Genomic DNA, 16447 nt, shown 5'->3' on the forward strand with positions numbered 1-16447 from the left:
GTGCCTGTAACTTTCCATTATAAATATTATTATTTGTGAAAGTTTAAATAACCTTTTATCTCGTGCAAGGGTGAAATAACAATGTCAATAATTGTTGTTTACATGGGGGAGCGGATGCAGCACACCACGCTGGGTGAAGGAGTATTGTATGTATCTCGCTGTTCATTCAACACTGCAGATACGATGGGATCTGGGCAGATAGTATGGAAAAGGGCTGCTGAAATTGCCCTCATTGAAAAAATGAGGCCATTCCCTTGTCACGAGAAGGTGGCTCCACAGCCGCCTTCTCATGGTTTTGTCTGCCACCGCTTCTTTCTTCTCAAGTGCCACCACTGCAAGAGCCAATGCAGCAATCACTCTCCCCTCGGCAAATTCAAGAAATGCCATGCTGTGTTTGATACATGTGACTCTTGTGAGACGGTGGGACAGACTCCGGTGTGCTTTGTTTACACATTTTGCCGACCGTTGGCAGCGTTCGAGGAACATGGGTGATAGAGTTTGTGCCTGGTTCCAGCAAACCAGGAACGTGATCCATCGGCAAACCATGATTTCAGGTACCGTGTGATACCCCCTTAAGGGAGAATGTGAGTGTAAAGGAATATTCTGTACCTAGCAGTTGCAGAGAAATACCACAACAGACTAAAAACTTATTGATCAGCCCTAGTTGTCTGGCTGAGCAGATCCATCATATCTAGGAAAGCAGCAATCCCAGCAGGGCCATCCCATGCAGTGAACCGATGTTTCCTTACAACTTACAGCTAACAACAGTGAGGCGCGGTGAATATTGTGGAGGCTTGGTTACTGGATGGACACAGGTTTTGCATCAGCCCACCCATTTAACGGGCACCATAGCAGACAGCACACCACCCCGTTATCTGGTTAAATAGTTACCATCCAGCATTGTAAACAGTTTCCTTAGTTACAGGAAACCATTAGGCTTGTCACTCAGTGTAGAGCCACCTGTACTGGAAAAGTAATAAAATGTGACAGGATGGCAAGGGAGATGTAGGAAGAGAGGACACACAGATAGAATGAGAAAGGGGAAGGAAGAAGTAGTCAGGACTATATCAAGTGAATGAATTAGGGTTGTGAATTTGGAGAAGGCATCTGATAAAGTTCCATGGGTGATTGTAAAAATGGGCTGTGAGAAAGCTGTCTCAGTGAATGGGTTGTCAGGTTGATGGTGAAATTTTATGAATGGGCAGCTGCTGTACATCTGTGAGTGAATGGAGAGTTAAGTGAGGAATTCTCAACAAGTTTATACAGGCATTCTCATGAAGCAGAAATGCCACATATTCACGCATTCCGGTGGGGGGGGAAAAAAAAAGGTGGGTGTGAGGCTACAAAGATTTAACAAACATGTGAGAAAAGAATAGACAGGATTAAGGCTGTCTCCCACCCTCTACCCCATCCAGCAAGGAAGGGAGGCGGGGAGGCAGGAAGAAAGGTAGGGAAGTGTTTTTAAAAAGATCAAGCATCAGAATTTGTATAGGAAAGGAAGAAACTATGCACTAAATAATCACTAATGTACACTTCTAAAAGAGAGAGAGAGAGAGAGTAATACACAGTTGCAGAATGTAAGGTGTTTGACCCATACCGGTATAGCCTTTTTTTTTTTTTTTTTTTTTTTTTTTTTTTAAGATCGAGGTCATAGTAGCAGACATATACAGGAAGTCATGCAGCACCAGCAGATGCCCTTTGACTTTGTCTGATTATCTACCTGTTTGTCTGTCTGTCTAGTTGTTACCAGACATGTTAATCTCTCAAGAAATGGCCACAGACAAATTGCCTCCATGTTGCTCTGTCTTCTGCCATTTGGCAAACCTACCTCCAACTCAGTTCCTCTGATATCTCCACTCCATCCCACCATCTTAGCCTTAGTTTCTCTTTCCACCTCACTCACACACACACTTTCCTTGTCAGTCTCAATCTCTGTTCACCATATGAGTGGACCATCACAGAGTATTTCTTATAACATTTTCAGTCACATCCACATCACGATGCTTGTCAGCTTCAACATTCGTCATTGTTTTTCCATATAATTCCACATGCTCCTCGGGACTTTTGTGAAAGCTTTGCCATTGCACTTGACATTTCAGAGGCTTTCGATTGAGTCTGGCATAAATCTTCAATTTCCAAACTGCTCGCACGGTTTCTATCCTTCTATCTGCTTTCAGCTAGAGCTTCCTTTCTGGTCGTTCTATAGCCATTGTTGTAGACGGCCATCGTTCTTTTCCTAGATCTATCAATAGCGATGGTCCTCAGGGCTCTCTCCTATCACCAACTCTCTTTTATTCATCAATGATGTAAGCTGTACATCTAACCCTATCCACTTGTACGCTGATGATTCCACTCTCCACCTTTCCATTCAGTTTCCGCAACGACCATCTCAGCAGTTACATCATCAAACAAGGGATGAGGCTATGGCACGCCTAGTGTCTGACTTGGCTCATATCTCTGACTGGGGTAAAAATAATCTTGTTGTTTGTAATGCATCAAAAACTCAATTCTTACACCAATCAACCAGACAAAATCTTCCACATGAGTACCCTCTAATGTTTAATAATATCCAGCTCAATCCTGCATCATCCTTGAACATGCTTGGGGTTTCATTCACTGGGGATTTGGAAAGATCATATTACATCTCTTGTAAAATCTGCTTCCAAGAGATTAGGTATGCTAAGCTGACTCCATACCTTCTTTACCCCTGCACAGTTGTTGACTTTATACATGGTATTATTTGCCCCTGTGTAAAGTACAACTTGTGGGGAGGCTCCCCTCATACAGCTCTTCTCAGTAAGATGGAGTCAAAGGCTGATTAACTCGCCTCCTCTTACTGGCTCCCTTCAACCTCTGCCCCTTCACCGCACTGTTGCATCTTTATCTCTTTTCTATCGCTACTTCCATGGTCGCTGCTTCTTTGTCTGCTTGCATCCCTCCACCTCTACGACGGGTGCATAGCACCCGTCTAGCAACAAACTCATCCCTTTTCTGTCCAGCTGTCTAATGCAAGAGTTAACCATTACTCCCAGTCCTTCATTTATGCAACAGGTCATCTCTGGAACTGTCTCCCTCTGTCTGTATTTCCTACTTCCTATGACCTCCAGTCTTTCAAATGCAGTGTCCAGGCATCTCGAAATGAATGGATCTTGACTTTGGCTTTCTTTTGTATTGTTTTTGTTTTCTTCTTGGAAGGTACTGTTTGTGGGCTCTTAGCCTTTGGTTCCTTCTCGCATTAAAAAAAAAAAAATCACTTTTCCACTCTTACGCTGCTCTCACCCTTGTCTTGTATCCTTTCACCAGGGATGAGGCCAGCATGTTAGTCCTGTGGAGGAGGCTGGTACTACCCAAGCTTGAATCAGAGTTGCATACCAAGAGGTGAAGATCCTGCCACATCAAACGATCCAAAACAAAACCAGTAGCTTCGTTACAACAGGCCTCAAGCTGGAACACCCTACCTAGGTATTTCACAAACACACAAACATGTTAACCTGCACAAGCCGAAATTGGATGCCTCCCTGCAGAAGATTGGAGACACACCACCTCTTGCCACCTACTACAGTACACCTAGCCTCACTGCAAAAGACTAGAGTATATGCAAGAATGTAGTGATGCAGCGGCACTGTGTAACTGAGGCAGAGTGGCTGAGATACCCAGAGTGTCACAAGGTAAGGTCACGCTTCACTTCCATATGGTAGAGTAGGGATCATAGTACTATCATGCAACAGTTTCTCTCTCTCTCGGCTCACTTTCCTATTCCTTTTGACCTTCTACTGTCTCATATTCTCCATCAGCTCTGCCTAAACAGTGTCAGTCATCAATGAAACTCCATGTAGGATAATTTCCTTGAGTGTGCTTTGTGGCAAATCATCTGTGCTGCAACATACTGTCACATACAAAGAAACACTGTCAGAATTACGAAATGAAAGTAGAAAAGCTCATATTTATGCAGAGGTAACCAGCACCCATAGAAAACAAACTGATGGTAAAGTTTCATGGCTGTGAAACCTAGCCACCTGGTGTGACTCATTTGAAATTGTTTTGTGATTGAAAATGCTCAGAGAAATACTTTGAAATGGTTTGGCTAAGTGGAAAGGATGGAAAATGAGAGATTGGCTAGAAGAGTGTGTGAAAGACTGGCTGAAAGAGTGTGTAAGAGTCTGAATAGCTGGAAGAATGTGTGTGAGTCGGGTGGAGGGGGAGAGAAGGAGGGGAGACCAAGGATGAGATGGAGGGATGGAGGGGAGATATATATATACTGTATATGAAACAGTGAGATGTGAGTTAGAGAAGAGTAAACCAGATAGCTGAGGACAGGACAACATGGAGATTTGTTTTGAGTCAGGTGGAGGGGGAGACCAAGGATGAGATTGGGTGGAGAGAGATTTGAGAGTGGATGTTGAGTTGCAGGGAGGTCAACCAAATAGCAGAGGACAGGACAATATATAATGGGAGATTTGTTTGTGGTCACCCCGTATGGGATTAAGGCTTCTTGCAACAGATAGATATTGTAGATAGACATGAGTTAAAGCTAATTACCACCATAACCATCCAGTGTTACACAAATGAACCTGTGTGTGTGTGTATGTGTGTGTGCAGATTTGTAGGGTAAAGATAACTGGAAAAAGAAATCTTGATGTATAAACACCCGCAGTAGTTAGCTAAATAATACCCAGCAAGGAGATATCAAGTAGATGGTTAGTTCTGTACATAATAAAGTAAAAATATAGAAGTGATAACTTTTTTTCTCTCAGTCTTTGTACGCTCGCGACGTCATATATAAGGGATTTTTTATTTTCATGTAAGTTGACAGATGTTGCAACTGGAGTTAGGATATAAAAATATACAGTGCATGAAAACATTATTGTGATGAGGATTGGTAGAGAGAGATGGTTTGGGCATGTGGAGAAGATGCAGGATGACATTTGGATGTGGAGGGTGAGAGATGTGAATGAAGAGTTGAGAGGAAGGATCGGACTGGAGTGTATTGGTGTTGTGATAAGGAGGGGTAGATTGTGGTTTGGAAATGTGGAAAGAATGGAGGATGACCGTTGGGTGCGTAAAGTGAGAAGTGTGAATGTTGGGTAGAGTTGTGAGAGGCAGACGAAAAAGACCTGGGATGACGTCATAGAGTTTGACCTCAGGGATATGGGACTGAATAGGGAGGCTGCCAGAGGTCAAGCAGGCTGGAGCCTTTATAAATGAATTGATATGATATGATCTTATTGCACTTGCACTTGCCTGTATTATTGTTCCCCTATGATTAACACAAAGTAAATGAGTTTTTTTTTTTTTTTTAATGCTGTTAGTGTATTAAGGGGTAAATCTGCCATGAATCACCTCTTTGTGTGTGTAATTCACCGGGTCGGTCAGGATCACTTGATGGTCGTGATTGTCAGCTTTTACCCTCCCGGAAGGGAGCTGGGAGCTCATATAGTCCGATCTAAGGGCAAGGCTGTGACCTTCACACACGCACACACCCGTCCCCTTGCTCAAGGGGGACAGTAACCACCCACTTCGTCAGTGAAACTTTCCGCAACCTGAGCGAGGCGCGAACTCCCGTCCACCAGTTGGCAAGCGAGAACGTTACCACTGCACCAGCGAGCGATGTGTGTGAGAGAGAGAGAGAGAGAGAGAGAGAGCTGGGTCTGGTAATGAATGTGGTCTGATTTTTTTTTGTAATGAAAGGTACAGTTCCTCAAGAAAGTAGATAGTTTTGAAATCATACGTTCACCTCAGGCGTGTTTCAGATCACATCGTTGGTTTTTCAGTTTGTATCCCACATAGTTGTTCTGATACTTTTTTGAGGTACTGTACATCAATTCAGTCTTAGTACATTTTTTTTTCTTTTTTTTTTTCACTCTTTAACATGTAAACTCTAATGCAAGAATTACCATTACTTCCAGTACTTCATGTATGCAACAGGTCAGCTCTGGAACTGTCTTTGTATTTCGTACTGCCCATGATCTTTTGTGTTTTAAGTGGAGTGTGTCCAGGCATCTTGAAATGATTGGGTCTTGAATTTGGCTCTCCTTTATTGTGTTTTAAATTTTTCTTGGAGCAACCTTGTGCTCCTTCCATGCATATAAAGAACTTGTCCGCAAATGATATTGTTCTGGATGCAATGACCACTGTCTCTGCTGTTTTCCTTAACTGCACCAGGTAGGCTGTCTTGGAAGAGGTGATCGTCATGCGAGTGAAGTGGACTGCAGGAAGAGCTCTCTCTCTCTCTCTCTCTCTCTCTCACTCATAAAAAGGAAGCACACAGCAATGACACCAAATACTTTTATTACCAGGTAAACTTAATCAAGGTTCAGAAGGAAAGGACTGATGTGTAATATAATTTTCAGATGCGTGAGTTGATTGTCAATTGTGGAAGCTGCCTAGAGAGAGGCGGAAAGAAGAGGAGGAAGAATCTCCAGCAAACTTGAAACTATAATGGAAGTTAACCCCACCACCTGCATGTACACTGTGGTGTGTGAATGTGATGCCTCTTTGTTCTTGTTATGGCTTCAGGCCCATCGGGATATGAATCTGTGTGTGTGTGTGTGTGTGTGTGCGCACGGACGCGCGCTTATAGTGAAGGTATGTGTGGCATGTTACCGTAGAGCATGTGTGGTTTGGCTGCTTTGACGTGTATCTCTCTTTATATGTGGGTGAAGCGACAAAAGTTAATTAAAAGGTAGATTCTAAAATATAGTGGACTGCAGGTGGATGTTGCTCTTCTGCAGTCCACCATCCTCCTTTTTTGAAATAGGGGGTTGAAGGAGGTTGTGTATTAGTGACACCAGGTGAAGCCATCCCTCTTTATCATCAATTTTTTTTTTTTTCATGGTGGATTTATACAAACCAAGGATGAACATCTTTTTTTCCCATCATCCTCCATGCAGGGGATGGGGAAGGTGTTGAGGGATATTTAAATAACTGGGCAGCCCCACCACTCATTCACATCAGTGCCACAGCATGAAGGCCCCTTAGGCCAAGTAAAATAAGTCTAGTTGGACATTGTAATGTGGTATGGTTTATGTGTGCTGCCATCAGGAAATTTTATTCATCTTGGGCACGTGTTAGGAGTGTAGTGCTGTATGGTAGTGAGACCTGGGCAGTAAAGGAAGAGGATATTCGTTGGCTCATATGTACAGATGGCAGTAATTAGATGGATGTGTAGTGTGACCTTGAATGCTAGGCCTGGGAGGGCTAGGTTTAGGATGGAAGACTTGAGAGGAAGGATGAGACTTGAACGTACTCGTGATTTCATTTCTGTAACCTAGGAACACACGTACACCTGTGGATGGTAACCATTTTACGGGGTGAAGTGGAGCCAACTTTGGTGCCCCTGTAAACTGAGTGGAGAGATGCAGATGCGACATCCATCCAGGAACTAAACCTTCACACTATTCCCTGCTGTCAGCTGCAAGGGAATACAGACTCAATATGTAGGAAGGGTGGTTGCTTCCCTGCAGTTGATGGGTCTGCTCATCTAGACAGACCAGGGTTGATTAACAGCAACAACAACCCCTGGAGTGTGATATAGTCTGATTTCTTTAATTCTGTGTATTGAAAAGTAGATTAATTCAGCATATGGTGAAATTTTTTGTCCCTTATGTAAACTGTAGCCAGTGTACGAGTATGCTGTATGTGGACCGCAGACTGGAGTACTGCATTTTTATTATTATTATTATTTTATTATTATTGACTATTGGATACGTTTATGTCCAGCTGCAGTTTTTGGCATATCAGATAGAGCCAGGATTCTGGGGGCTTGAATGGTGAGCGAATGGAAGCATGGCCCGTTGGATTGGGCAGATTTGGGCTGTCTGGACACTGCTACTCCTCACCCTACCCTAAGGTGGGAAAGGAGGTCCGGAATATGATGATGATGATTGTTGTTGTTGTTATTATTATTATTATTATTATTATTATTATTATTATTAAAGGCATTTTACAACTTCTTATTGCCTTGTAATCAAATCTTACTGTCCCCAGGTGATATTGTTCTTGCTGCCAACCAGATACTTTTGTTAATCAAGGTTTGGAAGCAAAGGACTAATGTGTATATACCATATATTTCAAGTGTGTGAGTTGACCCATTTGTGGAAACTGCTGACGGAGAGGGGGAAGGGGGAGAAGAAAGTCAGATACCAACCAGCTGCCAAATCACGATAATACCAACCATCTGCCTCCACTCTCTGGTAAGCGTCCTATTGTGACTTTTTTTTTTTTAATATTCTTTCTGTGGTCCTGTCTGGATAGGAAACTAGAAGTTGCTTTCCCCTACTGTCCACTGTCCTTTTTTGGGATAGGGAGTTGAGGGAGAGGGAGGGGGAGACTGAGGATGATGTGGAGGATTGGTGAGGTATGTGAGAGATGGGGGGTGTGAACTGGCATGGGACAGAGAGACATGGAGACGATTTGTTTGTGGCCATCCCTTACAGGATTAAAGAGTCTGGCAGTAGATTGATAGATAGAGTGTGTATATACATTAAAACCAGGGACTAGTATCAATTTTAGTGTATAGTTAATTTTTTACTGAGTAGATACAAATGACGAATAGATAAAAGATGATATGGGGTTGGTAAAAGGTGAGAGGATGAGTTTTGTATGGAGGAGCATATGACAAGGGCTAACAGCATTTATTTAACTGGAAAGGTGTTGAATGGGTTATGGGATAGGTGTTATGAAGTGCATGTGTGTGTGTGTGTGTGTGTGTGTTTGGATAGTTATGCCTGTGTGGTGGTGTCAGGATTCCAGGGGCTTGAATGGTGAGTGGGTGTGTGGCCCATTTGGCATGCCAAGGAGACAGAATAGTTATTGTTATTATTTTTATTTATTTATTTATTTTTTGACTAATTGAACCTTACCTCATCCTGCAAGGGTTGGAAGAAAGTTGCAGATTTTTTTTTTTGGGGGAGGGGGGTTATAACAGCTTTTAGTGTACTTAAGAAACCTGTAGTATGGGACCTTGTGATGCGGTCATAGAGCCTAGTTTATACTTGCTACCACCAGACTGTTTTATTCATATTAGGAGAGACTTATGGGAACTCAGTGGACTGCAGGCATGAAGTCACCCATCTGCTGCAGTCCACCATCTTCCTTTCTGGGAATAAGGAAGTACTTGAGGGACTATAACCAGGAAAATGAGCCAGGCAGCTGATGTAAAATGGATTTGTTCATCTTAGGTCTTGTGTACTATTAGTTGTAACCCCAGGCACAGCAGAACATTAACCTAGTGGACTGCAGGCTGAGTTACCCTTCTGTAGTCCACCAGTCTGCTCTTGGGGGACAGGTGTGGCACTGAGAAGTGTAAATGTAATCAGGCAGCCCCCCCCCACCCTCCATCCTATTAGTGCCACTCCAGCACCAATACACCAGGGGTTAATTAATAAAGTATTCCTCACCCCATTTTTCGGTGGGAAAAGGAGTTAGGACTGATGATGATAATGCCAAATGATGATGATAATTATAATCCGTGATAGTGCTAGGGTCCAAAACTAGATCATTTCACCACTAGGGTATACAAGGCCAGTTAACTTAATCTAGATGCTGATATTACATGCCAGTCAGCGACAATGACGATAACAACGATGATTGATGATAGGGTAGGATGATGCGGTGCCAGGAGTCAATCCCTGGCCCTCTCAGGCTGGCAGCCGTAAAGCTGAATGAAATCTCAAGGTGGTAAGTCTTCTTAGCTCAGATGTTCGTAAGTGGGAGAGCAACTGTCTTTATTCCAACTAACACAAGGTGGTTTTATTCAACTGAGAGTGATGCGTTGGAGTGTAAGGATAATAACGATCTTTATTTTTAACTTATTTATTTATATTTGTCTGTGCTCAATTATCATAGTTCTTGCAGCTTAACTTGGCCCAGGGGTTGTCCATTCACCGTCTTTTTTTAAAATAAATCTCAGTGGTAGAAAAACAAAGTACTAAGGTCTACATCCATCCCATTGCACTACTTCATGACTAACATTCTGCTTGATAAACTATTGTTGAGATGCTTATTTTATGCCAGGGTAGAGTAACAAGAGTATAGTAAGTAAATTCTCCAGGTTTACCAGTTGCAGATAGTTTTGGAATCTTGCCATTGTACTTCTTCATGATTAGCATGTCTCCTTGCTAAGCTATTGCACTTCTTCATGATTAGCATGTCTCCTTGCTAAGCTATTGCACTTCTTCATGATTAGCATGTCTCCTTGCTAAGCTATTGCCTCAGCTCAGCATTATTTCAAGTTGTTAGATAGACAGGTATACAGATAGATAAACATTACACAGATACACATAGATAGTAGATAGATTGCAATAAGTGTTAGCTAGATATACTGCAAGAATTTTGAGACATAAAGGTTCCTCATGTTATTTTTTATGCCTTTGACTGCTAGTACAGTATTTCTCTCCGTTGAACAATGTCTGGTGTTAGTTCAGTGAAAGTCGCTCGTCTTTGTGGCTGTGGTGATTTCCTAACATGATTTCTTAGCAAGCCTCCAGAGCCACGTAAAAGACACTCCAGTGAATTATGCATATGATTATTGTTATTATGTTGTTTGTTCTGTAATTGATACACAGTGGACAGATTTGTATAGACTGTGGTTTGGTCAGTTGTTTCAGGTACTCGTGTATATTGTTGCAATGATTTCCGTTTCAATCACCCACACCAATTGACCATGCAGTGTTGGCGTTACTCATTGTTTACGAACCTTGGCCCTTTCGATTCCCCCATGTGGAAGTTAGAACGTTAAGTACCAGTACACATGTTAAAAAATAAGCGCCAAATCAGACTGAGAAGATTTAAGTTTTATGCTGGCAGTAAATGAATGAAAAGTCTGCATCATAAAAATAAACTTTAAAATTTCACGCTGAATTAGTTGCCATTTTACAGTCGTGTAGCATGGCCCCAAGTCCCTTTGCTACTAGTGGGGTTTTGGGGGATTGGGGAATGACTGGGTGGTTGGGTAAGTCACTTGTACAGCACACACAACCCACCATTGTGTGCCCCCATATACCAACATCGGTATACAGTATGGGGGCTTTCGGAGTTCAAAGAGAAGGAGTCTTCGTTGCATATGTTGGAAGGATAAGTGGCACACAGGTGGATGATTATATAAGTAAACATGCACGCAGCCCTTGCTTGCAATAACCACGTTGTGGCCGTACAGTAAGGGGGCGGAATGCTCTATGATGGGGTTGTGTTCATGGTTGTTTTTATTTTTTATGGCCCAGGCAATGCTTCAAGGATTGGGCATACGCTGTTAAGTGAATATTGCAAGCCGGACATTTAACACTTTGTTCACATCTACGAGATGCTGGATCACACATTCACAGCCACCCATTCATTCATCAATTTTTTGTTTCTTCTTTTTGCAAGAGACCTGGGACTAGTTACTGACTGATGTAATACCTTATGGGAGTGCCATAACTCCTTACACCACCATGTGACAGTCTAGTTGTATTTTACCGCCAAATGTAGTAACGTATATCCTGGGTAGCAAGAAGCCACTTGGCTTGTTACTCATTTTAGTCACGAGATGTCCACTTTGATTACTAGTCATATCAAACAACCAGTTTCATTACATCCTGCTGACAGCTCTGAAAGAAGACTTCTTCACCAGATTCAAGTAAAGTGACTAAGGTTATAGACAAATGGGCAGCCGTACACAGCCATAGGCTATGAAATGTTTAGCAAGACTTCTGTCCTGAGCTTGAGCAAAAGTATGTAGGCACTTACCTGCCAGCTGTAGGAATGGAAAGTGTTGTTTGAAATATTTTTAATGGTAAGGACTGGATTCTTTCATAGTCCTCCATTCCCCTTTAGGGGGATTGTAAAGGAACTGAATGCTGTTAGTATAACCTGACAGCTTCAATATCTGATCATTACCATATGATTGTGTCTGTTCCAAGCATCAGTAAAACAAACAAGAGAAGGAATGTTACTCTCTAGTCATCTGGGGAAGAGTGATAAATATGAAATACAAGTTTGTGCAGGCAGAGTATTGTCGGCATACTTTTGCACATGCCTGTACATTACAAACAGATGCAGAAAGTCTTGGTTATATGCCACAGATGTTAAAAAATACAGGGTGGTTCATACATAACATGTCTGATCCCATGTGTTTGTCCTTGCTTTTTGAACCACACATTACCCCATCCTTACGTGGGAAGAGGAGGCTAGGATGGTGATGATGATGATGATGATTGCAGTGGTGATTGTAATAATAGTGAATGAATATTATATTGATTTTCATTATTATATTTATGATGATTTATATGGTGAAGTCTCAGTCAGCATTACCATCTCTACCCTGCATCATTTCTTATACCCATAACCCTTTCTTACTTTATAGTGATTGTTTGTATCCATTGTTTTAATTTTTTATATAGTAATTTAAATATCTCCTCTTTCGTTTGTTTCAGTAATTGCTAAAAGTTCGCTCATTTTAGTAAGCTGAAATTTTTACGCTCCTTTGACTTTTATCTGTCTACTACCAGACATCTCAATCCCATAAGGGGGGGCCACAAAAAAATTAACTCCATGTTGCACTGTCATCTGCCATTTGACTGTCCTCTCTCCAACCCACACCCCCCTCCCTTGCATCTCTCCACTCCATTCTTCCATCGCAGCCATGGTCTCCCCTCCTCCCCTCCCTCTCTGTGTCATACACATACTTTCTTCTAGTCAGTCTTTCGTTCTCCATCCTCTACATGGCCAAACTATCTCAAAATATTTCTCCTAATAGCACCACAATGCATCTTTGCTTCCTCATTTGTATATCTGTCTGTCCATGAAACTCCACATACTCCTCACTTCATTTCAACTGCTCTCACTCTTGACTTGTGTCCTTTCAACAGGGTCCAAGTTTCATTTCCATGCTCACTTCCACCCCCCTTCCTCATGTATCTCTTCACTTCATCCTTCCATCTAATCGTTGGTCTCCTCCTCCACCTCACTCACATACACTACTAGTCAGTCTGTCATTGTCCATCCTCTCTACATGGCCAAACCATCACAAAGTTTTTTTCTTAACAAGAGTTTACTTCCTCATTTTTGTAGTTTCACACTTCTCACTTCACTTCCATGCTCACTTCCCTGCTCCTTATCACAGCTTTCAATGATCCGGCAACCTTTCTACTCTGCTGTACCCATTCAGATACTTCCTTCCATCCTTACTTATCACACTCAAGTACTTGGATTCACTCTCATTCTCTATTTCCTCACCATCCAGTCTCACTGTGTATGCTGTGACTTCTTTTCCCTCAAAGATCATAACTTGACTCATATATACATTCTCTTTTAGATTCCATTTCTTGCATGCACCCCCAGACTCATTCACCAAGCCATGCAGTTTACATTCGTCACAATACAGTATATATCATCAGCAAGCAACAATTCAGGAAGTTTCCACACCTTTCCCTCTCTCATTAGACACGGCGATATGTTCACATCCCTGTCTGTTATCTCTCTTTTAGCTCCATCCATGTACATACTGAACTACCACAGAGGCATGACATGCAGAAACATGACACAAGGAGACATGACACACAGATATGACAGACAGAGACATGACACACAGATATGACAGACAGAGACATGACACACAAGGTATGACACAGAGGCATGACACAAGGAGACATGAGATTTTTGTCCTTGTGCAGATTCATTTCCCATACCTCACTGGCAGAATAAGATAGCATTGGCCCAACATCCTTGCCTTAGCACTTCTTCATGACTAGCACCATGTTAGTCTTGTTTCAACTAGCATTTACAGAGGAAAGATGGTTAATCCCCAGTTAAACAGAGCATAATTGAATAAAGTCGTCAAAGTACATGCATCCCCCATACCCAGAGACTGAGCTGACACCATCAGATGTATGTGGGCAGCCTTGTATTATGGTTTAGTAAATTGAGGGCTGCTGTTGCTGTGGTCCTGTGTTCTTCTGTAGTAGTGCTGTAACCAAACCACTTTTGTGGACCAATAGTGCGTCAGTTTCGGCATTTTTGCCGATACAGTGTTTGCTCCTTGACTAAGTAAAACAATGTCAGTTGTTTGTAGCTTCTGTGTGTGTGTTTATCATCTAGCTTCTTGAATGAGATGTAGCTAAATGGGCTGAGAAATTTTACTAAGGATGTATGCACATCATTTTCCAAAGTAGACTGCTGAAAGATGCACACACGTCTGAAAAATATTATTAGAGGATAATCTTTGTTGTAAGAATTTTAGAGCTTAACTCTCAATCAAAAGCTTATATTGCCTCATTCCTTTGATTAAATTCCAGTATTTAGTTTCTCCAGCATTGACTCTGATTCTTAGTAGCTGAAATAAGCCTGGGACCACCACATCGGCAGGTATTATCAGCCCAAAAGATCGTAAATAAATGTGGCAGATAACAGGACTTTACAGAAACTGTAGTGCTTTTTTACCAAACAATAAAAATTGATGTTTTGCATATATTATCCTTCCTGAAATATTGATGTTGGTTGTTATATTTTTATGCCCATTTTCTTTTTATTTTTGCATTATTGTTATTGCCATGTCATGGTGGTGTACTGCACAGTCTGCCTCAGGAAAAAATATGCTGAAAAAAATATGTACTCTTGTCCTTCTTTGTTTGATTTTAATTGGCAACAGGTCAGCTATGAAATTGTCATCATCAGTCTGTATTTCCCTCTGCCTATGACCTCCAGTCTTTTAAACTCAATGTGTGTTGGAATTTCAGAATTAATGGATCTTGACATTGGCTCTCTTTTGTGTGTGATTTCTTGCAACCTTTATTTTTTTTTTTATCTCTGCATTATGAAGAAAAATATGTTGCCCTAAATAGCTCTGATAATTTAAAACTAACAAGCAGTCTTAGTTAATGTTCATTCATGTTGAAGGTTAATGAGCATCTTGAGTTGATTCCATTCATTAAACATCCCCAGTTGATTCTCTTCATTTATGTCAGAGATTAATGAGTTGAGATTTTTCCCTGCATATATAATAACATTTGTCGTTAATAATTATGGTTTATATTTATATTTTATTTTTTTTCCTGTGGCTGATTGTATATTTATATGTGGGTGTGTTTTTTTGGTGGCTGTTTATTCCTGTTGATTTATTCTATTGTCAGTTTGCTTTCACCTGACAGAAATTCATAACCTCTAGCTAGTCAGACTGGAGAGTTAATTTGAATAGTAACCAAGGAGTCTCATCCCTACCTCATCACTAAGGCTTATCAAATTTTATGTAGCCACAGAGATTCATAACCTCTTAGCTTGGATTATGGCCAAGTGTAGTCAGACTGGAGAGTTAATTTGATTAAAATATCAAAGAGACTCATCCCTATCTCATCACTAAGGCCTGTTGAATTTTATACACTAATGATTTAGTACTGAAGTTATAAAAGTTGCCTTGTTTTGTCAGATGAAAGTAAACTGACTATAGTTATGTATGTGTTGAATTGTAATATGTTATCTTAATATCTCTATTATTTGTAGCCATGTAATGCCATCTTCAGGAATTTAAAATTTTATAACTATATGGAAAGATGCTAAGGTTCCCCAATACTGTTTCATATCAGTCATTTGTCATATTTTCTTAAGCATGTGCAAGAACTAACTTGCTTGACAGGTCGCTATCGTCAGTTAACTCATGGCATCTCAGAAATCAGCGATATTATGTGTTGAGCAGGTTATTTTGTGCAGTATGCAATGTTAAGTTAGGCAGATTATGTTGTATTAAGTTGTAAACTGTCCAGAATCATAGCCAATTGTTTATTCATTTTAAAAATTACTATCATTATGCCTATTCTTAGGCTATGCTGTTGATATTTCTCCTACATTGTTGCACTTTCTTTGTGTATCGTTTGGGTGTTTGTGATGGTGCTGGTGTCTTGGATTAGGTGGTGGTGGCTTATGATTCTGGAGAAATAATGAGAGAGTGAAGTATTGTACATGACACTGGTTTAATATCAGTGTTGAAGTGAGCAAGGATGTGTGATGTCCCCATGATTTTGTGTGTGTGTGTGTATGTGTCTGCGCACGCACTGAAGATTTGGGATTTGAATGGTGAGTGAATGAGTGTATGAGCCATTTCATTGGGCTTGCAGTTGGCCAGTTTCTCTCTATTGGGTTTCCACTTTGATTTATGGGCCCTATATATTTCATCCATATGCAAAGAAAAATGAATATAGGGGATGACTGTTTGAAAAAAATGATTACGATGATGATTGAAAAATAATTGGTTACGAAAATGATGATGATTAGTCTACTTCACTAGGCATGGTACTGATAGTTCTCCCTCTGTAAAGCTTGTTCATTCTTTGTTCTTTGCTCCCACGTCAGATATTACTATCAGGAAAGAGAGAGAGAAATTGGGAGATTGACTCTGTTGTCGTAGTGCTAAAAATCATTACAGGCCTCTGACCCTCCACCTGTATTGACAGTCTTTCCCCCCCACCTTCCTTTCAGGCAG

The sequence above is a fragment of the Coenobita brevimanus genome, chromosome 86 (assembly GCF_032717465.1).
Source record: "Coenobita brevimanus isolate Jiangsu-jjx chromosome 86, ASM3271746v2, whole genome shotgun sequence".
Taxonomy (NCBI): Eukaryota; Metazoa; Arthropoda; class Malacostraca; order Decapoda; family Coenobitidae; genus Coenobita; species Coenobita brevimanus.